At 39.4% G+C, this 22,763-nt stretch overlaps 1 protein-coding gene across 1 annotated transcript in view; it reads left to right on the forward strand.

Moving 5' to 3' along the window:
* Positions 1–21,399, forward strand: part of LOC122810946 (pulmonary surfactant-associated protein B-like) — a 189,335-nt gene extending 167,936 nt beyond the window's left edge. Inside the window, exon 5 of the mRNA XM_044082475.1 lies at positions 20,957–21,399. The gene's annotated coding sequence lies outside the window, so the exon portion shown is untranslated. The remainder of the gene's footprint in view (positions 1–20,956) is intronic.
* Positions 21,400–22,763: the final 1,364 nt, after the last annotated feature.

Raw genomic sequence — 22,763 nt, forward strand, 5'->3', positions numbered from 1 at the left:
GGAAAGACCCCAAAAGTACCTCACCAAGAGGATCAAAGGGCTCAAACAGATGCCATATGCTGCCCGGTTAAAGAAACTCCAGCTTTACTCAGTGGCATACCGCCTGTTCAGAGGCGATCTGTGCCTGACGTATAAAGCCATGTCCAACCTGGAATTAATGGACATGCTGCACCTCAGAAAATCCAAATCCCATCGAGCTACGCTCGAGACTTGAACCTCAGCACTGAAATAAATAGGACATGCTGGAGGGCCAGATTCATAACCCAGAGGCTCCCTTCACTCTGGAATAAAATCCCAGTCCAGGTTAGGCAGAGTCCCTCATTGACTCTCTTCAAGAGGAATCTTGATGAGTGGATGGGAGATCGTAGGTTTACCCCGGGTAACACTTCTGTGTCACTGTTAGACAGAGGCACAGTATACTAACCTCGAAAAAGGGCATAGCAAAATAAATTTAAAATGGGTGGCGAAAGCCAAACACATTCTGGCTAGGCTTATAAATGCCCTAGGGCAGATAGCCTAGTATGAACCTATGAACCTATGAACCTATAATATTCTGTATGATTACTGTTAACTCCTTAAGGATCTGCATCAAAATCCCAGACTCTCCTTATTTCTTGAGTTTCCCTCCTGTTTCATCATCATCATTCCTTTCCACTTTGAAGTCTATATTTCTGCTATGTATGAGAGATTAACTGTGGAGCTCTGAAATACCCCTTCAAATCAGGTAGTCCCAAACCAACTTGTTCTATGGGAAGGATCAAATTATCCCACCTGACTCTTGCCTTTTTCCCCTCCCAGATAAAATCCTTCAACTCTTAATTAATTGCTATCCACAACTTCTCCTCTGGTAGATAAAAACATGTCTGACTTGTGTATAAAGCTAAAAGGACTAAAAGCATTTTCACTACTTGCATCTTGCTATCAGTATCCATAAAACAGAGCTTCCAATTTCTAGTTTTTTGTATTATCTTTTGTTTAGCTCTCCCCACATATCCTGAGCTATCACAACAAAATCCTTTTTAGCCCATACTCCTAAATATTTAATTTTATCATACCCCCATAACTATGTGTATGATAAATCAGTTTGTGTGTGGGTATATAGTTTATAGCTATTCCTTTTGCTTTATCTTCAGTAATTTTGTATCTCAAATAGAGCTGAAACTGTCTCAGAATGTTCCACAACACTGAAATATACTTTTATGGTTTTATCAGGTACAATAGATTATCATCTGTGAATAAAGCCAACTTTTCTTGATTACCATACCAATTACATTCTTGAATTTCTGAGTTCCTTATTTTCTTTGCCAATGATTCAAAATAAGAAAGGGGAAAGAGGACACCTCAGCCTGTTTCCACTTTTCAAGCAAAGCTTATCAGAGAGGAACCCCCCCCCCCAATTTAAAATTTGCTTCTGATCCCTCATATATCCTCCTACTTAACCTTTATTGTGTCATGGAATGTAAATGCCTCCATTGTCCTACTGTCAAATGCTTTTTATGCATCAAGACCCACCAACAGCAATGGTATTTTTTTACATTCTGATTCACCCTGGATCATCATTGTTTTATTAATGCTGTAAAATGTTTACCTCCACTCCACAAAATCACAATGATCCATATCTGACAATTTTGGCATCACCTTTACCATTCATTGAACCATTATGGACATAAACACTTTGTAGTCATGGTTTAGAATTGAGATAGGCCTATATGACACTGGCTTTGTTGGGTTTTTACCATCTTTGGGTATTAAAACCAGCTTTTTTCCATGATTTAGGTGGTTTTCCTTCTTTTAAAATACTGTTCAATCATTATCACTTTCTTCCTTCCTAGCTTTTAAACTTCCTCAAGAACACCGTCTGTTCCTAGAGAATTTTCTGTAGATTGGCTATACGTCACCATTTTTATCTCATCTTCTTCTACCCTAACTGTTAATAGTTGAGCCTCATCTACATCTACTTTAGCAAGTTCAAGGAGTTTTTGGTGGGAGACTGTACTGAAGTGGAGAGAGGTGAGACTAGTTTACCTTCATTTCTATTTTGATTTATGGTATTTGTAAATCTAAGGAGGGCAGTGATTGTGCTATGGTGGGGACAGAAGTAATGTGTTTTAGATAGGAGATTTGTGTTAGTGAGGTAGTTGATAAGCTGGGTATAGACACATCTTTCCAAGATTTTTGTCTGAGGTGATAAGCTAGCGATGACTTGGTAATTTGAGAATCAGTACAAGTGCCACCTTTATGCAATGGAATAATGTATTACATGTTCTAGATGGCTAGAACATAATTATATGCATTAAATTGTTATTAATATGGAGTTGAGGAGGGACTGTGCATCTGCTACTATTTTTAGATATTCAGATGGTAGGTTATTGGCAACTAAGGTTATTGGCTTAGATTATGTAACAGTTTGCTATTAGCGAAGACTGATACAGGTTGAAAAGTGAAGCTCTCTCTGTTGTTTAATGGGGTTGATGGGTGTTTTCTTAGATTAGAGAAATAAAAGTGTTTTGTAAAGTATGAATTAAATTGGTTTGGGATGTCATCCTTTTTGTTATTGGTTGTGAGTAGGAGTGGTAAATTGATAGTTGACCAAAATAATTTGTATATTTGTATGTGTGTGTTTCTGCTATAGGTTTAAGTAAAAGGATCTTTTGTAATTTTTAATTTTTTTTTTCAAAATTTGTTTGTATGTACCAAAATGTTTGTTCTGCACATGCGTAGTAGTGTGTCTGCATTTGCAAAGTTCATGTTTTGTGATCGACCTTGTGTACACTGATGTTTGAGTCATTCTTTCATTTTTAGTAGTCCCATATACAAGATGTACAAGGGTAGTGTAACATTGGTGAGGACTGCGGTAGGAGTGACAGATACATTTAAGGTGGAGGTGGGTTTACATCAAGGATCAGCTCTGAGCCCTTTCTTATTTGCAGTGGTGATAGACAGGTTGACAGATGAGATTAGACAGGAGGCCCCGTGGACTATGATGTTTGCAGATGACATTGTGATCTGTAGTGAGAGTAGGGACCAGGTTGAGGAGACCCTGGAGAGGTGGAGATATGCTATAGAGAGGAGAGGAATGAAGGTCAGCAGGGCTAAAATAGAATATATGTGTGTAAATGAGAGGGAGGGTAGAGGAATGGCAAGGATGCAGAGAGTAGAACTGGTAAAGGTGGATGAGTTTAAGTACTTGGGATCAACAGTCCAGAGTAATGGTGAGTGTGGAAGAGAGGTGAAGAAGAGAGTACAGGCAGGATGGAATGGGTGGAGAAGAGTGACAGGAGTGATTTGTGACAGGCGGGTACCAATAAGAGTGAAAGGGAAGGTCTACAAGAGGGTAGTGAGACCAGCTATGTTATATGGATTGGAGACGGTAGCATTGTCGAAAAGGCAGGAGACAGAGTTGGATGTGGCAGAGTTAAAGATGTTAAGATTTGCACTCGGTGTGACTAGGGTGGACAGGATTAGGAATCAGTATATTAGAGGGTCAGCTCAGGTTGGACAGTTTGGAGACAAAGCAAGAGAGGCGAGATTGCGTTGGTTTAGACATGTGCTGAGGAGGGATGCTGGGTATATTGGGAAAAGGATGCTAAGGATGGAGCTGCCAGGTAAGAGGAAAAGAGGAAGGCCTAAGATGAGGTTTATGGATGTAGTGAGAGAGGACATGTAGGCGGTTGGTGTGAAAGAGCATGATGCAGAGGACAGGAAGAAATGGAAACAGATGATCCGCTGTGGCAACCCCTAATGGGAACAGCTGAAGGAAGATGATATATATATATATATATATATATATATATATATATATATATATATATATATATATATATATATGTGTGTGTGTGTGTGTGTGTGTGTGTGTGTGTGTGTGTGTGTGAGGATGTGGCACATAGTCATATACTTCTATAATCAAAGTGCACAAGAGTGATAAAAAGTGGGTGATCCAAAAACACATTAAAAAAAAACAAATAAACAGTATTTTTTGCAAGGGGCAAGCCTCCTAGCATCCTACCTCCTACCAGTTATATATAAGAACTCCAAAATTGCTCTACAGAGTGGAAAGGGCAAACTCGACAATCCCCACTGTTCATGATCTCACCCAGAGAACAAGCCAGCATGTTCGTTCAGTTGTTTTTCTGGTGATAATCTAACAGTTCAAACGCCTAAATGATACCTATATATATATATATATATATATATATATATATATATATATATATATATATATAAAAATAGATCCCCTATGGAAGATCGACAGCTGACAACATGACAACACCGACACCCACATCACCGACACCAAAACACTGACACACGAAACACCGAAATCAGCGCTACTGCAGGAAAAAGGTAAATAACATTCCCTTTTTTCTGATTCGCCCCCCCCCCCCACTCCCCATAACTTTAATATACCAACTCCGAGATCGCACTACAGTGCAGGAATGGAAATCTTTCCATTTCGCACTATGGAGACTTAATGTTTCCCCATTGTCGGTGTTTCGTGTGTCAGTGTTTTCATGTCGGCGATGTGGGTGTCGGTGTTGTCAGCTGTCGATCCTCCATAGGGGATCCATATATATATATATATATATATATATATATATATATATATATATATATATATATATATATATATATAAGATGTATATTTGTATATTAATGAATGGCAAAGTCAATCATGATAAAATGGAGTTCTGTAATCCTTCATGTATCACATAACTCAGGCCATTACATATTCCATTTTTCCATTTTTAATTACTGTTTTACTGATTCCCATATATTTTATTTGGATGTGGCCACTGTAAGTCACTTTCTGAATATAGCTTTACTGTAGTTTTTGTAAGATTTTATAATAATTTCCTACCTTTGTTCTCTCAATCAGAATGCACTTTTAGTAACATTTTTATATTACCAAGTTTTTTTTATTTTTTTTATTTTGTATTTGTAATAGTGCAGCGAAAGGTATGTTAACATATTTTTGTTTTGTAATTAATATAGTTAATATAGGATTATAGCTAGCTCAATTTAGGTCAGTTGTGGTTCTTTCCAAAAAATCTTATTTCTAAAGATAATAGTACAAGTTTTGAAAAATTATAGCTAGATGACTTAATAACAAAGATACACACAAATACTATAATACATTTTACTACATATAACTGATAGATTAGTTCATCTACCCATACACTGGAAATCTGCATCTCATCTTTGGCGGAAATTAGCATTGTATGCTATATAAAAAATCTGATTCTTTTTTAATTTCAAATATAGCAAAAGTAAGTTAAATTTGCTTATCTGACATGAATGTGTCTACTAGAGAAAAGTTCTTCATCAGTGAGGTGGTTCTATAAGTGAATCAAGAAAAATGATGGGAGTTTTTCCCATAGTTTCACCTCTCTTGACCTTCATCCCCTTCTTCAAAGGCCAAAGAGCCCCTTCCTATAAGCCACTGGATGAAGCATGAAATGGTAGCATAGTAATATGGTTAATTCCGTGTTATTTTTATTTCATAAAGGTTACACGTTTCATAATCATGAAACAAGGTCCATTGTCTCCCACTCTAAATGAACTATATTTATCCAACTTCTCCCAAGCAAGCTGAAGCCAGTACATTTAGTGTAACCCATGGCCCTAAACCTGAAGAATCAGGATCAAAGTAAAAAATAATCAAGTTCAAAGGCCAAAAATTATAGAACACACTTTGAAAATATGTATACTCACTTCAAATGTAAATAACATGATTTGCATTAAAATGCATTTTTGAGATACAAAGCCTTTAAGTGCAATTTATAGTACTATTCACCCCTCGTAATTATTATAGAAATTCTGATATTTTTGAAGGACACAGCAAAAGTCTCATGCAGAATCACTGAGGTTGCTGAAAATTAGAGGCGCTTGGAACTATGCTTATAATCCATTATAATACTTATTTTATCAATAAATAACATAAAAAATTCACAGTGTTTTATATGTTCTCCCATACATCAGCTGGCTGCAGGCAATTTAGCTATATTTTTTTTACTTAATGTCTGTTCGGTCATGTTTACAACACTTCCAGATTTTACACTATAACTGAAAGACGTAATGTCTAGTTTCACACTGCCTCTCACCCTGGGACCCTCATTCAATATGCTGATGATTCCACCATAATCTGCACTGCTCAAGCACTACCAGAACTAATCTCAAAAACTCAACAGTTCTTTACAGCAGTTGAATCCTGGCTAAAAAATGCCAAACTATTTCTTAATCCAAAGAAGACAAAACTAGTACTCTTTCATCCCAAAAACACCTCCCTTGTAACTGATCATTTCAACATCCTTGCATCTGACAACGCTGCCATAGAAATAGTGCAGGAAACCAAACTTCTAGGTGTTAACATTGACTATAAACTTTCATTTGACCCCCATATACAGCAAAATATAAAGAAAACTCACCAAAAACTGGGATTTTTATATAGAAACAAACATTTTTTTTTACTGCAGCAACCAAAACTACCCTTTCCAAAACATTTTTACTTCCCTCTCTTCTGTATGGTGCCCTTATCTTAATTAACTTACAAAATTCTACCCTAAGCAAGATGGAACTGTGCTACAGCAATGTTGCAAAGTTTGCCACAAACTGTAAATATCACACACACCACTGTAAACCACTCCTAGAATTAAACTGGCTTGAACTACCCAACCAACTTGCCTTTATTCAGCTATCCACCTTGCACAAATTTTCAAGCCTACTGCCTGCTCTGCACTAGCCAATCTAGTCGCACCTTACACACCAAATCAATCCCTATGATCAGAATACAAAAATCTCTTAGCTATCTCAAAACCCACAAGAAAACCTAGTCACTCTCTGTATTCATACTCTGTCTCTATACATTGGAATTCACTACCTCTAGCTACCAGGTTTATTCCTGGCCTAACCCATTTCAAAGCCTCTTTAAAAAATAATTTCCAAAATACATGGCTTTGCTCCTGCATAAAGTCTGCCTTAATGCTCAGATCTTCCTCTTACCTCACATTTCAATCCCCCACAGACTGAAAGATCCTAAAGCTCTTCTAACTCCATCTCTGCTTCTATAACATATCCTTAAGTTGCTGCTCAGGCTTTATTGCTTCTATTCATCTTAACTCTCTCTCGCTATATGTCTGCATCATTAACTTTCTGGCTGCTATTTCTACATCATGTTTGATGAGAGTGACTGTTATCGTCTGTAATGTTTTAACTGTATAGAGCTGTTTAGATGTGTGGTAATATATTACATCTTGTAGAAGTTTATTCTTTCAGCTTATTTTTTGTTTAGTATTTCTAATGTAATCTTTATTGTATTGGATTATAGTGTATTTGTATTGTACTGTATCTGGAGCTTTTCTCCCCGGGCCTCTTCTCAGAACGGGTTCTGTAGACCCAGTCGGACCACCCTGGTAAACAAATGTCAAATAAATAAATAAATAGCATTTTAATTTGTACCAGGAGTGAGCTAAAATCTTTTTGCAGGTGAAACTTTGCACAGTATATAAAGGTACTTTCCTTTGAGCCCTCTTTTTTCCCCATTAAAATTAGGTGACGGGTTAGTGCTAAGATTCCTTTCTGCTCTTTTTACACAAGTTTTTTGCTAAGATTTTTTAAGGTATTATGTGACCTAATCTACCATAAGCATAATGCATTTTCTGGCTTACATGTATATTGAAAAGCTGAGTACAATCTATCCATGTGCATCTCTGGGATTAATAATAGGCTTTAGTTTTGCTGCTGTCTGTACCTTTAGGAAGATGCTCCTGTAGTGAAAGCATGCAAGGTTGTGAGTTACTTAGAGCTTGCAGAACAGTAATGGTTAATGGACAGTTAGAGAAAAGGTTCAATATCAAAAGTGGGACAGAGCAAGTTAAATAAAGGAATAACTAATAGTAGCTGATCTCCTACCTGAAAAACATACTCTAATACAGCTGTGCGTCACCCTTGCTTATTCCTGATAGCCTGGGTGTTGAGGGGGAACACAAACCAGCAGCTCACTTTAAAAAACTCTACAATGAGAGAAGTGAAGCAGCACCTATGGAGATCACACTGAAACCAGCTGAATAAAATCAGCCCTCTTTTTTTTCCCCATTAAAAATAGGTGATGAGTTGGTGCTAAGATTCCTTCCTGCTCTTTTTACACAAGCTTTTTGCTAAGATTTTTTTAAAGTATAGAGGCTATTGCTATGTGACCAAATCTACCATAAGCATAATGATTTTCTGGCTTACATGTACATTGAAAAGCTGAGAACAGACTAGTAGCCATATGCATCTTATTTATTTATTTATCGACATTTGTTAACCGGGTTGGTCCAGCTGGACTTGTAGCCCATTTTCAGTGGAGACCCGAGGAGAAAAGCTACAAAAAACACAAACAGTTTACGGAGAAGTAAACATTTGAGTCAAAAATATGGTCAAAATCAATTATGCAAGAACATTAGAGAGACAAAGCAGAAATCCAAACACATGATATATACATATCAATATTTTTACAGACTAAAAAAATATATTTACATATTTACAAAAAGAGTTAAGTCCAACAGTATTGATTGTAGAATTTAATAAGTATCCACAATAATGGAGAACTTAGCTGTATGTGGAGGGACTGAGAAAGTACAAAATAGGATTGTGGGGAGCTTAATTAGGGGCTTGAAAAGGATATATTTTGGAGTTGAGTAGATGAAGTTTGAGTTTTTCTTTAAAGTGGGATGGGTGAATTATGGAGCAAATGTCTCTTGGGAGTTTATTCCAGGTTTGGGCGACGGAGTGTTTATATAGGAGTTTGCCAGCTATTGTTTGGGGTTGGTAGATTTGTAGTAGTTGCTGATTAGAGGTAAGGAGACTCCACGGAGGAGTGTAGATAGAGATGAAGGAAGAGAGAGCAGGGCAGGATGAAGATTTGTAAAGAATGAAGTGTAACATTTGTAGTTGTGACAGCAGTAAAAGATAGGGAAATGCTAACCAGTGGAGAGTATTTAGAGCAAGGCAGTGATGTGTATTGCATGGAGCGTTTGTGATAAATCTAGCTATCTTGTGATAAGTTTGTTGGAGTTTGTTTAAAGTAGTAGTTTTGATGTTGGTGAGTACTGGGGCAGCATATAGAAGGGAGAGAAGGAGAAGAGCTTGTGCAAGGGAGAGTCTGGCATTTGTAGTTAGACATTTTTTGTTGCGATAAGTAAACCAGGTTTCTGATGAGTCTTTTTATGCTTTGGAGGATGTGCAAGTTGAATTTGAGTTCATCATCTATGATGACCCCCAAGGAGTTTAGTGTGAGCTTCAGTTTGGATAACAGTATTATTAGAGGAAGAAATAGTAAAGGTGGATTTGAGGTGAGAGAGAGAGATTGGGGGAAAATAAGAGTTTGGTCTTTTTAGGGTTGGGAATGAGTAGATTCCTGGACAACCACTGTTCAGTGGATAGGAAGGCCTGTTGAGTAAGAGTGTGGAGATTGGCGCTATTGTTTGAGATGGAGATGAGAGTCGAGTCATCTGCATATTGGATGAGGGAGGATTGTTTACAAGAAGTATAGAGATCATTGGTAAAGACATTAAACAGGAGAGGACCCAGGATGGAATCTTTTGGTACCCCAGTTGGGAAAGGTATGAATGGAGAAGTTAAAGAGAGCCATTTAACAGATTGCTGCCTGCAGGATACATAACTGGAGAACCAGGCAAGGGAGGAAGAAGAAGGATTAAGGTCTGCAAGTTTAGATAGCAGTAGGGGATGGGTGACTGTATCGAAGGCTTTGGAAAGGTCAAGGAAGAGACATGATAAGAGTTTGTTATTGTCTAGGGCCTCAGCAATGGTATGTGTAAAGGATAAGAGGGCAGTAGTTGTGTTGTGGTTGGGATGGAAACCATGCTGAGTGGGAGTAAGGAGGTTATGCTGGAGGTGGTAGTTGTGAGTGGATACATTTTTTGAGAATCTTAGACAGGAGAGATAGAATATCTATAGGTCAGTAGTTAGATGGGTCTATACAGTTTCCACTTTTATGCAGGGGAATAGTGAAAAAGGATTTCCATAGGGTAGGGATGATGAATTCCTGAATAGATCTATTGATTAGTATAGATACTGGATAGGCAATGGAGTTAGCAGCAAGTTTGAGGAAGGTAGGAGGTAGATTGTCAGTGGAGGGAAAGCAGAGTTTGATTTTGTGAAGAAGAGATCTGATGTAGGAAGTAGGAACTGGATGTAAAGAGAATATTTGTTCGAAGGATTGGGAGGGGTAGACAGAGAAGTTGTGTTACAGTTGGAAGGTATGAGTGTTTGAATGGTTTCAATAAAGTGTTTATTGAGAAAAGTAGCAGTTTCCAGATGAGATATATTTGGGTAGGGGCTGCCTGGAGAGAGAATTTTGTTAATAGTATACCAGAACTTGCGATGGTTGGATTTGTTATTGAACTGGGCAGAGTTATAAAAGGACTTTTTGTCATTACCGGTTTGTTTTTTTTTTTTTTGTAAGATTTCTGAGGTGTCTATAATTATGTAGCAGAGGTAATTCCTTTGTTTTGATCCAGGCTTTCCAAGCTCTATTTCTTTATAACATAAGGGACTTAGTTTCTTTTGAGAGCCAGAGAGCATAACTGGGTTTTATTCTAACCTTCCTGGAGTGAGCAAGGGAGTTCAGGGTATTCAGGAAGATGTTATTGAACCTAGTAACTGCATCATTGAGAAGATTTGTTTAAGGATGGACCAGTCAATGGTGGATAGAATAGAGTTGAATTGGACTACATTAAAATTAGAGTTTTCGGCAATCTTCATAAAGGTGGGATTTGGGGGGCTGGATGCTGTATCTAAGGACCGAGCTGGGGAGATGGTCACTAAGTTGGTCTGGTAGGGTAGTGGGGTTATGGTTGTGGTGAGATGAGTTAGTGAGTATCCAGTCAATTATGGGGCCGGAAGATGAGTTTTTATGGAGGTGGGTGGGAGAAGATATCAGTTGATGTAAGCCATGCAAGTTGATGCTGAGTTGTGGAGAGTCAGTTTTAAGTTTAGACCAATCTACGTTAATATCACTTAAGATGAGGGTTTCATAGGGAATATTGTGGGAAAACCAGGATAAGATATTCTCTAACATGGATGAATTGTTTCCAGGAGGGATATAGATGGCGGCAACAGCTAATTTTTTGTGAGGGTTAAGGTGGCAATTAAGGATAATGAGTTCAGCTGGGTGAAAGTCAGGGATGGGTGTGGGGAAAGATGAGAGACTGAGGCTATTGGAGTGGAGGATGACTACACCACCCCCTTTTTTGGGGAATATATCAGAGCGATAGATATTATAGCCTGGTGGGAGAATTTCATTGTTAGTGATATGTGGCTTAAGCCAGGTTTCAGATAAGGAAAGGATGTGAGGGTCTGTGTGTGTTATCCAGGCATAGAAATTGGTGATTTTGTTGGTTAGGCTTTGAATATTTAGAGAGTATATTGCCAGGTGCTTGGATATGGATGAGTTTAATGTATGATGCTGGGTATGATGAGAGGTGTTTCAGAAAGGAAGGAAGTTAGAAGATAAGGGGGTGTTTGAGGGGAGAGGGGGGGGCCAGGGTTAGGGTGGACATTCCCAGATATGAGTAAGCTATTAGTGGGAAGAGGGAGTACAGTAGTACATAGATGTAGTTTGTGTAACTTGGGTTTAGATTTGTAGGTAAGAGGCTGGATTTGCAATATAGACAGTTTGTGAAGAGAAGAGGTGGAGAGGTTGAAAAAGGCTGGGGAGATATGAAAGTAAAAAGGTGAGTGTCAAAGGTATAGGAGGTAGGAGAGCATAAAAGAGAAGAAGGAAGGTGTGAGTGATAAGAGGTTAGAGCAGAGAGAAGAAGTAGTAGTGAGGTGGCAATGATAAGATGTGTCATTTTTGATGGAGGGTGTAGGTGTTATAGACAGGGTGTAATAGTAGGGGAAGGAAGTGATGTATTTGGAGTCTGGCAGGAAGCAGTTTGTCAGCGGTTATTGGGGAAGAAGTTATAGAGGATTATAGACAGGGTGTAATAGTAGGGGAAGGAAGTGATGTATTTGGAATCTGACAGGAAGTAGTTTGTCAGTGGATGTTGGGGAAGGAATGGGAGGGAGCGGATGGTATGAAGGAAATTGTAATGGGTTGGGTGAGAATGGGGGTAGGGTACGGGAGCAAAGTGAGCCTGTGGGCAAACAGAGTGGGCAGAGCCTGGTCAGCAGTGTGAAACAGCACTGAAAATAGTCAGAAAGGAAGCAACTGTGAAAATCAGAGCTGAAGAGGTAAAAAATGACCTAGAATGATGCCACAGTATGAGGACAAGATTATCAATTTCAACAATTGGCTTAAGTATTGGTGTCATTCAAAGGGGATCCAATGCCTGTCATCCTGGGATGACATGCTTGACAAGCCACGATGCTTCACTAGGGACGGCTTGCACCTGTCACCCCTGGGCTTTTGGATATTGGCAAAGGCTCTTGCTACCCCCATAGTGCCTTTTTTAGGCAAGGCTCAAAAGACAAACCCACCTCCATAGGTATCACAAGGGATAAGAAACTAAGAGTAATGCTACTCAAAACCAGAAGTCTAAACCTCAAGATGCACGCACTCGAAACTCTCCTTAGCATGGAGAACATCGATATCTGTGCAGTAATAGAAACCTGGTTCAAGGCTCTCGAGAGCACCCCAGCACTACCAGGTTATACCTCATACCATGCTTTTCAGCCCCAGAACTTGGACCGAACCACAAAAGGAGGGGGAGTATCAATATTCGTCAAAGATACCCACACCTCCAGGTTGGTGGCACAGCACGAAGCATCAGAGACTATCCATGTGCAACTAACAGTGGGTAAAACTGCCTTCCAGTTTATAGCCTGCTACAGACCACCCTCCCAAACCCAGGAACCCCACTCGGCCTTCCTGAGAACACTGGAAAATATGAAGGTCTCTCCAAACACCATTATATTGGGTGACTTCAACTACCCAACCATAGACTGGGAGCATTACTCTAGCTGAAAACAATTTAATATATCACAGCAAAGCTTTCGGGTGAAACCCTTCCTCAATACTAACCACCCGAAAGCTTTGCTGTGATATATTAAATTGTTTTCTGCCTACATTTGTTTCTTTGGTATTCCTGCATTCCAGTCTTGCTTTGTAGCATTACTCTAGCTCCAACACCCTAGCCCAAAGGTTCCTAGGATTTATAAACTCAAATGCTATGGAACAACTTGTTACCACTCCCACAAGAGGTAAAAACATACTGGACCTGATCATCACCAACATGTGGACTCTATGCTCCAGACCAGAAGTGTATCCCTCACTGGTAAGATCAGACCATAAACTAATCTCACTGGATATTCACATCCCGACCCCACCCCATGCCCAGAAAACCACAGTGAAAAACTTCTCTAAAGCAAATTTCACACTCCTCAAAACTGAGGTGGAATCCTTCAAAGCCCCCGGGCCTGTGGATAATACGGCCCAGACCACAAAATCCTTTATAAATGCATTCTATGAACACCTTCAGGAATGCATGAATCATGCAATCCCAAATAAAACCAAGACCCAATCCTCCAAAGGCAGACGTCCTGTCTGGTGGACCCCAGCCATAAATAAACTATACAATAGAAGGAGGAAGCTACTACATGACAGAGCAAAATCCCAAAAAGGGAAAGCATCTCTGATCAATATTAGCATAAAACTACGGGCACTCATAAAATCATCTAAGGCCAGCTTCGAGAGAAAAATTGCACAAGACACTAAGGATAATCACAAGGCTTTCTTTAGTTATGTTAGGAACCTGGGTGGGAATTCCCAGATATGCTCAGAATTAGTCCAAAATGACAAAAAATACACCAAACCCACAGACATTGCCAACATCCTAGCTGACAGGTTCAGCGCAAACTTCTCTCCCCCTCCCCACCAAAAGGGCTAATATCTATCCCAGCAGAGTGCTGCCTCCCTGACATCTCAGATGCTCAGGTAAGAGCTGCCCTCTCCAAAGCAAGAAACACAGCATCAATGGGACCAGACGGTGTCCCGGGCTGCGTCCTACATGAACTCCAAGAAGAGCTAAACCCAAACCTAAAACTACTATTCAATTTCAGCCTTACTACAGGATATGTACCCAAAGAGTGGCGTACAGTAACAGTGGTCCCTCTCCACAAAGGTGGTGCCTCAACGGATCCTGGAAACTATCGCCCCATAAGTCTCACTAGCTTGGTCTGCAAAGCTATGGAAAGGATCATCATGGACCTTATAAATAAAGATATTGGGGACCTACAGACACTGGATCCTACCCAGTTCGGCTTTGTTAAGGGCAAATCCTGCCTCTTAAACCTAGTCGATTTCTTTGAAACAGTCACCAAGGCCATTGACAAGGGGAAGGTGGTCCACACAGCCTACCTGGACCCCACAAAAGCCTTCAATACAATACCCCACTCGGGCATTATAGATAAGCTCACCAGCTTAAATATAAACCCCTATGTCACTAGATGGGTTGCAAACTGGCTCAAGGACAGAACCCACATGGTTAGAATAGCTGGAGCCATGTCAGACTCCAAACCAGTTACAAGTGGCATCCCACAAGGCTCAGTCTTGGGACCTCTCTTGTTCGGTATATATTTCTCGGAGGTACAGGCCAACATGGAAGGACTGTGGCTGACCAAGTTCGCAGATGACTGCAAACTGGGCACCATAATAGACTCTGCAGCTGACACAAGCATCCTCCAAAAGGGCCTCATAGAAACAGACAACTGGTGCCAGAGCCATGGCCTCAAGCTAAACGCCAAAAAGTGTATAGTCATCCCCTTTGGCAAAAACAAAGTGCCCACAAATTACCACATAGGTGGTAATCTATTAAGTACAGAAGAAGTAATTAGGGACCTGGGGACCCAAGTTGATAGCAATCTCTCATTTGACAACCACGTGGCCAAAGTGGTTAGAAAAACATTTTATATAGCCCACCTAATCATGAAGGGATTCACATCTAGATCAGGGGAGGTCATCGTGCCTCTTTACTCATCCCTCATCAGGCCCATAATTGAGTACAATGCCCCTTTTGGGATGTACCTTACCAGACACCTGCAGCAACTGGAAAGACCCCAAAAGTACCTCACCAAGAGGATCAAGGGGCTCAAATAGATGCCGTATGCTGCCCGGTTAAAGAAACTCCAGCTCTACTCAGTGGCATACCGCCTGCTCAGAGGCGATCTGTGCCTGACGTATAAAGCCATGTCCAACCCAGAATTAATGGACATGCTGCACCTCAGAAAATCCAAATCCCATCGAGCTACGCGCTCGAGGGACTTAAACCTCAGCACTGAAATAAATAGGACATGCTGGAGGGACAGATTCATAACCCAGAGGCTCCCTTCACTCTGGAATAAAATCCCAGTCCAGGTTAGGCAGAGTCCCTCATTGACTCTCTTCAAGAGGAATCTTGATGAGTGGATGGGAGATCGTAGGTTTACCCCAGGTATCACTTCTGTGTCACTGTTAGACAGAGGCACAGTATACTAACCTTGAAAAAGGGCATAGCAAAATTAATTTAAAATGGGTGGTGAAAGCCATACACACTCTGGCTAGGCTTATAAATGCCCTAGGGCAGATAGCCTAGTATGAACCTATGAACCTATGAACCTAAAAAGAAAGCAAGCCAGGGATGGAAATGTTGCAGATATAATTTTAAAAACAGGAGACAAGGGGCACAGAAGACGTACTAGGGGTTAAATAGCAGTCTAGAATGTGGCTGACAACATTAAACCTATATATACTGGAACTATTAAGAGTTAAAATAAAACTAAACTAAAAGCTATTGGTTCTATTGTTAGTTAAAACAACAAGGAATATGGTAGACTGCTGGGGTTGTGCTGCCTCCGCATGGCCAAAGTAAGTTACTACAGCCACATTCAAAATATGGATAAATTACAGTAGAAGGAACACCTACAGTTGAGCTAGAAAGCTGTGGTTTTAGTTTGGTTTTGAAGCTGCTTTAGGCAGGTAACTTAAGCAGATTTACAGCACTTTCACAAGGTATTTTGCTGGGTGAGTCTGTTGAGCAGGGAATGACGACAGACTGTTTAACCCCATTGGGAGAAGCTGCAAGAGATAAGGGGGAACACATACAAAAGGTTATACCAAGAAAGTAAGAAAAGACATATGAGAGCTCAGACTTAGAAAAACCTTACAGAATCAGAAGGATAAGAGAGGTATAATACAGGCAAGAAATAACCAGTGTAGCAATAACAGTATTCCCAGCTGACTAAGACCTGAAAGCAGAGCAGATACTACTTTTTAAACAACTAAATGTGGCACTAAAAGTAAATGCAGTAGTTTGTACAGAAAAAGCAAATATTATCAAACACAGTTAACTAAGCCCTGTGAGCAGAGCAGAAAACATTCTTCAGAAAACTGTAATGTAGCACTAGGAGAAAATGCAGTAGTTTATGCAGATAAAGCAACTTTCAGCAAACACAGTTAATGAAGCCATGTAAGCAGAACAGAAAACAATTCTTAAAAACTGTAATGTAGCACTAGGAGTAAATACAGTAGTTTGTACAGACAAAGCAAGATGTAGCAAACATGGTTAACTTTGCACTGACAGCCAGTGCATAGTAGCAGTGCAAACACAGCAATAAATAAAACAATATGTCTTGCACAATACCTTCTAAAGCCAGAGTGCACACAGGCAGGGGGGAGTAGAAGCTTCCATGTGGACTGCACAGAAGCTAGAAAGGATTTTAAAGATGGCGCCACAGGAAGGAAGGGAAAGTTAAAAAGTCTGGGGGAGGGGTTGGAAAGAAAAGAAAGTGAAAGAAACTGGGGGAGGGATTGGAGAGAGAGTGGAGATGGATGTCACAGTGGCCTAGCTAGTTGGAACCTGTACTGACAAGGCCAGGTCAGCAATCTGAAACAGCACTGAAAATAACAATCAGAAAGGAAGCAACTGTGAAAGTCAGAGCTGAAGAGGTAAGAAGAGAGCAAGCCAGAGATGGAAATGTTGCAGATATAAATTTAAAATATACTCGAACTATTGAGCGTTAAAATAACATTAAACTAAAAGCTATTGCTACTATTGTTAGTTAAAACAACAAGGAATATGGTAGACTGCTGGCATTGTGCTGCTTCCTGGTGGCCAAAGCAAGTTACTACAGCCAGAAAAACTAACCTGCATGTGTGCTCACCTGCCCTTAGTAATACATTAAATGATAAGGAACAGCACACTTTTTAAAAAGTAGATAGTCTTAAAAACACATTCAAAGTGTGGATAAATTACAGTAGAAGGAACACCTACAGTTGGGCTAGAAAGCTGTGGTTTTTAGTTTGTATTTCAAGCTGCTTCAGACAGATAACTTAAGCAGATTTATAACACTTTCACAAGGTATTTTGCTGGGTGAGTTTGTTGGGCAGGGGATGAGCACAGAGTGTTTAACCCATCGGGAGAAGAGTTGCCCTAGAAAGCTGTGGGTTTTAGTTTGTTTTTGGAGCTGCTTAATGCAGTTAACTTAAGCAGATATATAACACTTTCACAAGATATTTTGCCGGAATTGCCGGGCAAGTCTGTTGGGCAGAGAATAACCACAAAGTGTTTAACCCATCAGGAGAAGAGTTGAGCTAGAAAGCTGTGGTTTTTAGTTTGTTTTTGGAGCTGTTTTGGACAGGTAACTTAAGCAGATTCATAACACTTTCACAAGGTATTTTGCTGTGCGAGTCTGTTGGGCATGGGATGATCACAGAGTGTTTAACCCATCGGGAGAAGAGTTGAGCTAGAAAGCTGGGGTTTTTAGTTTGTTTTTGGAGCTGTTTCAGGTGGGTAACTTAAGCAGATTTTTAACACTTTCACAAGGTATTTTGCTGGGTGATTCTGTTGGGCAGGGGCATCTCTGGGATTAATAATAGGCTTTAGTTTTGCTGCTGTCTGTACCTTTAGGAAGATGCTCCTGTAGTGAAAGCATGCAAGGTTGTGAGTTACTTAGAGCTTGCAGAACAGTAATGGTTAATGGACAGTTAGGGAAAGGGTTCAATATCAAAAGTGGGACAGAGCAATAAATAGAGAAAATAACTAATAGTAGCTGATCTCCTACCTGAAAAACATACTCTAATACAGCTGTGCATCACCCTTGCTTATTCCTGGTAGCCTGGGTGTTGAGGGGGGACACAAACCAGCAGCTCACTTAAAAAAACTCTACAATGAGAGAAGTGAAGCAACACCTATGGAGATCACACTGAAACCAGCCGAATAAAATCAGCGTAACAAAATGAAGTTCTTTGTGTGGCCTAACTGCAGAGAGTCTGCCTGCTGAAGTGCTGTTACAGCAAATATTGGATAAATTAAGTGCAATGGTCTCCAAATTAGAAGATTACATGGGCAGGACAGAGAAACTCTTTGGAGAGGTAGAAGAATCATTATCTCTGCACTCAGGCACACTGCAGGGGGACTCAGAAGGATGCCAAACAGCTCAGTGCCTGTGTTGCAGATAACCAGGTCAAAGTGAAATTACTTGACATGAAACTTAACAAATATCAAGAAGAGGGTATGTTGAAAGCACCTGAGATTTTTCTGTATACCTGAAGAGAAAGAATAAAGGGATCTTCATGCTTCCTTAACATTACTGCTGGCAGAATGGACTGGTTTGCCATCACAAGAAATTCTGATACAGCAGAATCATAGCCTGTATTCTGTGCAGACACAAGGAAACACAAAGAAGCCCAGACAAATGATACTCCGCTTTGTCACAAGTAATAAAATAACAAATTCTAAGCAAACTTTGGCAAGCAAGGAAAAGTTAATATACGGGGATGTTAGAATCTTTGTTGACCGAGGTTACAATGTAGATACTCACAGGAAAAGGAGCAGATTTACACCAGTTATGCAGTTAAGCAGTTCCAGAAAGTTAAAATTCAAGTTGCTATGTCTTGTGTATTTAAGAGTGTTCTTCCAAGCAAGATCTAACTCCACAGAAGCACTGGAGACATTAAAAGTGGGTGTACAGGAGGAGGAGAACCTGGAGGCAATTGATCATTGGCAGGAGATGGCATCTTTAGGGCAGTGTCAGAGTACGCAGGCAAGAAAAAAATGACCATATCTGATCTCTAGACAACTGGAAAAGACTTGGAAGAAAACAGCAATTTGGATTTGTGTTTACAGAAACGTATCAAAAATAGGTGGCACCACTAAATGAGTAATAGACACTGAAACTCTTGAAGTCCTAGCTTTCTGTTTTGGATAATAGTTGAATAGACCCTAACAATCCCCTCTATTTAACAATATATTACAAATGAATATATGTTTCCATAGGTGACATCTCATGATAGTATTTTACACCTGATCTATCAGAGTCCTATGTTTCAGTCAACTTTGGGAACCAAACAGTTTGTGACTGTACATAACCTGTATAGTTTATTAAAGGTTAAATGTTTTGTTCTCTGCTGATAAGCATTTGTTTATGTTTTAGTATTAGCCATGTTGTTGAACATTGTTTATGCACAACTAGTTTAAAATGGGAGTCAACCTGGAAATCAGTGATGTTCAAAATAAAAGATGTGGATTCTGGTCAAAAAGAGTGCACAAGGGGGAAAAATGCACCAACTGATTTATATCTGACAGAGAAGGCTACCACATTCAACTGACTAAGACAGTGGGGAGTGCTTGACACAATAATATGCAAGTAATATCATGGAATGTAAATGGTCTAGGCACCACAGTTAAAAGACAGAAGGTATTTACCTGGGTGAAAAGCTCCAAACACCTGAACCTGTGAAGAGCAGGGTATAAGGTGGTGGCACTCTCTTCATTTTTAGAGGGGGGAAAATGAGTGCCATGATACTGATAAATAAGACTTACCAATTGCAAAATTATCAACACACTAAAAGATAACAAGACAGGTTTACAACAGTTAAATGCCTGAGACCCCACCAAATATTTGTTTTTCAAGAAGGGCTGCTCCTATGAGCAGGGGATTTCATCATTATAACTAATCATATTAATGTACAAGGAAGTACAAGGAGTATAAGACTAAACAGCTTAGGGAAATATTTTGCAGCATCCACTAAGGTTATAGGTATGGAGCATGTATGGGGGGACTCCATTGACCATATGGACTATACCTACTGGTCTCTGGTAGCTTGCAGGTACTCACATATTGATCAGATTTATGTTTGTAGAGACAGAGTATTTATAGTTAATGAAAATGGCATCTCACAGTGCCTGCACCGAAATATATCAATCACTATAGGAGTGGTCCAAGCACTCAGACAGTAGTGGAAAATGTCATACTTAAAACTGTCTACATTATATCATATTTATCTTCTAGGGTCATCAATGTTTTCTGTCTGTCCTGTGAGTTTTTTGATATTTCTCAATTGTTTGAGTGAATAATGAGTGACTTTAGATGTTTCCTACAAAGAGCTCTGTAGTCTATATTGAATCCTTGTTCAATGTTATCTGCAGACAGTGTCTATGGTCACGTAGTCATCAGAAGCTCTGTAGCATAAAGAAGAAGTGTAAAAGTGGCGTACTGCTCCTTTAGGAACCTTGAACATGATTACTGAGCTGTGTCAGGCATAGAATATAGACAGAGTAGACAATGAATCCACACCCCAAGTTGGAATCAGACATCCTAGTCACCTGTGCTTTGTGAAAGCTAGTTGTAGGAGGGGATTTGAATAGCACTGCCAGTCAACACCTTATGTACTAATGTACCCTCATTTGTAGGCAGGGATGATGTCCATCTACGTTTCTTTAGTAAAAAATGTATATGTGACTATAAAACAATAGGGAGAAGACTGCAAAAAAAAGTCACAAGAAAGAATGGTAAAAGAAAGATGAGACTACATTGTGGCACCACTGCTCATTCAGAATGCAATTTGGGCCACATTAGATGAACTGATGCCTGCTGGTCTGAGAAAAAATTGACTATCAAGCATGTTGAGCAGCTATTTGTACTAAACCTGGAAGTTTAACACTCTTTTCTTTTCTTTCTTTCTTTCTTTCATGATACACAGCATAACGTAAGTGATGTGGCAGTCATCTCCATCACTGTAATGATGTCCAGGAGAATTCCTAAAGCTATCCCAGAGCCAGTGAACCATTACAAGCAATTACCAACACAATAGAATTTGGTATCAAGAATGGCTTCCAGTGTTTTGTAACAAAAGTATCCTAATTACTTAATGTCTTTGATGAGATGGCCAGTACAATTTATGCATTATAAGGCTTTGCAGAATGCTTTATATTTGTAGCATTTTTTCAAAATCATGCCTTGTATTTTGTTTTATTAAAAATGAATCAAATATGCTTTAACTTGGCAGTTTAGAATAAAATGGATAATCACAATTTAATGCCTTGACCTTAATTTTACAACCACTGAATCAAAAGTAAGATGACATAAAAGAGACATAAACTTGGACTGAAGCATTTTTCTGTCATGGAATAAACAAAAGGTAGAATCCCTGCATTTTAAAATGTGCACGTTTTATAGCATCATTTCTAGTTTGTATGATGACTGGATATGTATAAATTCCACTACTTAATAGACGTCATCATGCCTTGTGTGCTTCAAATCATCCCCCAGTGATAAATAACATTTCACACTGAGCTAATCGATGGAAGGACACTGAGCAAACTCGGAGCTATAATATATAACATTAAGTATCATGTTTTTTGTTTATTTTGTTCTTTATTTCTTTGTTATTTATAGCACTTTGTGTACTGTGTATTTTTCTAGATAGTTTCACTGTGTGTGAGGTATTAACTGGAAATTGCCCACTTTTATTAAGCATCTATTGGGTTGTTTGTTTCTGATAACTTGTTGCAGTTAAACTCTTTTTTCTAGAGGCTCCCTTAGCTGTTTAAAACCTTCATTTAAAGGCTCACTGGTGCTTTTCAGCTGTGAGAAACATTTCTGCAGTTTGTTTCTAAGTAGTGGGGATATTTGTAGCATTTCCGTATTCAGGCTTGTATTTGGGCCTAGTGTTTGTGGAGGCTGTGTGTCTGAGCACATATTCTGGGACATCTTGGTTTAGCCAAAGCCATCGGGCATTTCAGTGAGAGAGAATTGTTTGAGGTCATTGGCTGACTGAGGTCACCTGGACTACAGCTTAGACTAAGCACCTCATTGGTTCTTTTGAGATTTCTTTTTTAAAAGCTGTCTCAGGTTTCAACTTTCTGTTACCTAAGAAGTTCAGTTGTGAGTGCTCTGCCATTTCACACTGAGCTAATCAAAGGAAGGACACTGAGCAAAATTGGAGCTATAATATATAACACTAAGTATCCTGTTTTTTATTTATTTTGTTCTTTATTTCTTTGTTATTTATAGCACTTTGTGTAGTGTGTATTTTTCTAGCTAGTTTCACTGTGTGTGAGGTATTAACTGGAAATTGTCCACTTTTATTAAGCATCTTTTGAGTTGTTTGTTTCTGATAACTTGTTGCAGTTAAACTCTTTTTTCTAGAGGCTCCTTTAGCTGTTTAAAACTTTCATTTAAAGGCTCACTGCTGCTATTCAGCTGTGAGAAACATTTCTGCAGTTTGTTTCCCACCGTCCCTCCCTGTTGGTATAGTGTTTTTATAGTTGGTGGCTTTGCAGTTGCCCGCCCCTAGTGTAAATTTGATCTGGGACCCTCCTCCCAGTCTAGTGTCATTACCTCATTCTACCCAGTACAGGGGGAACATTTGAGAAGGCCAATCAGCTTAGTTTCTGCTACTCCTTTCTCTCTTTCCACTAAAAAAAAAAACTATTTCTAAGCTTGTTTCCTGCCTTTCCTGTGGGTAGTCTAGCCTGGATATAGATTTGCTGTGTCCAGGACTATTT

This window comes from Protopterus annectens, chromosome 9.part0 (genome assembly GCF_019279795.1).
Source record: "Protopterus annectens isolate FY-2018-M chromosome 9.part0, PAN1.0, whole genome shotgun sequence".
Lineage (NCBI taxonomy): Eukaryota > Metazoa > Chordata > Ceratodontiformes > Protopteridae > Protopterus > Protopterus annectens.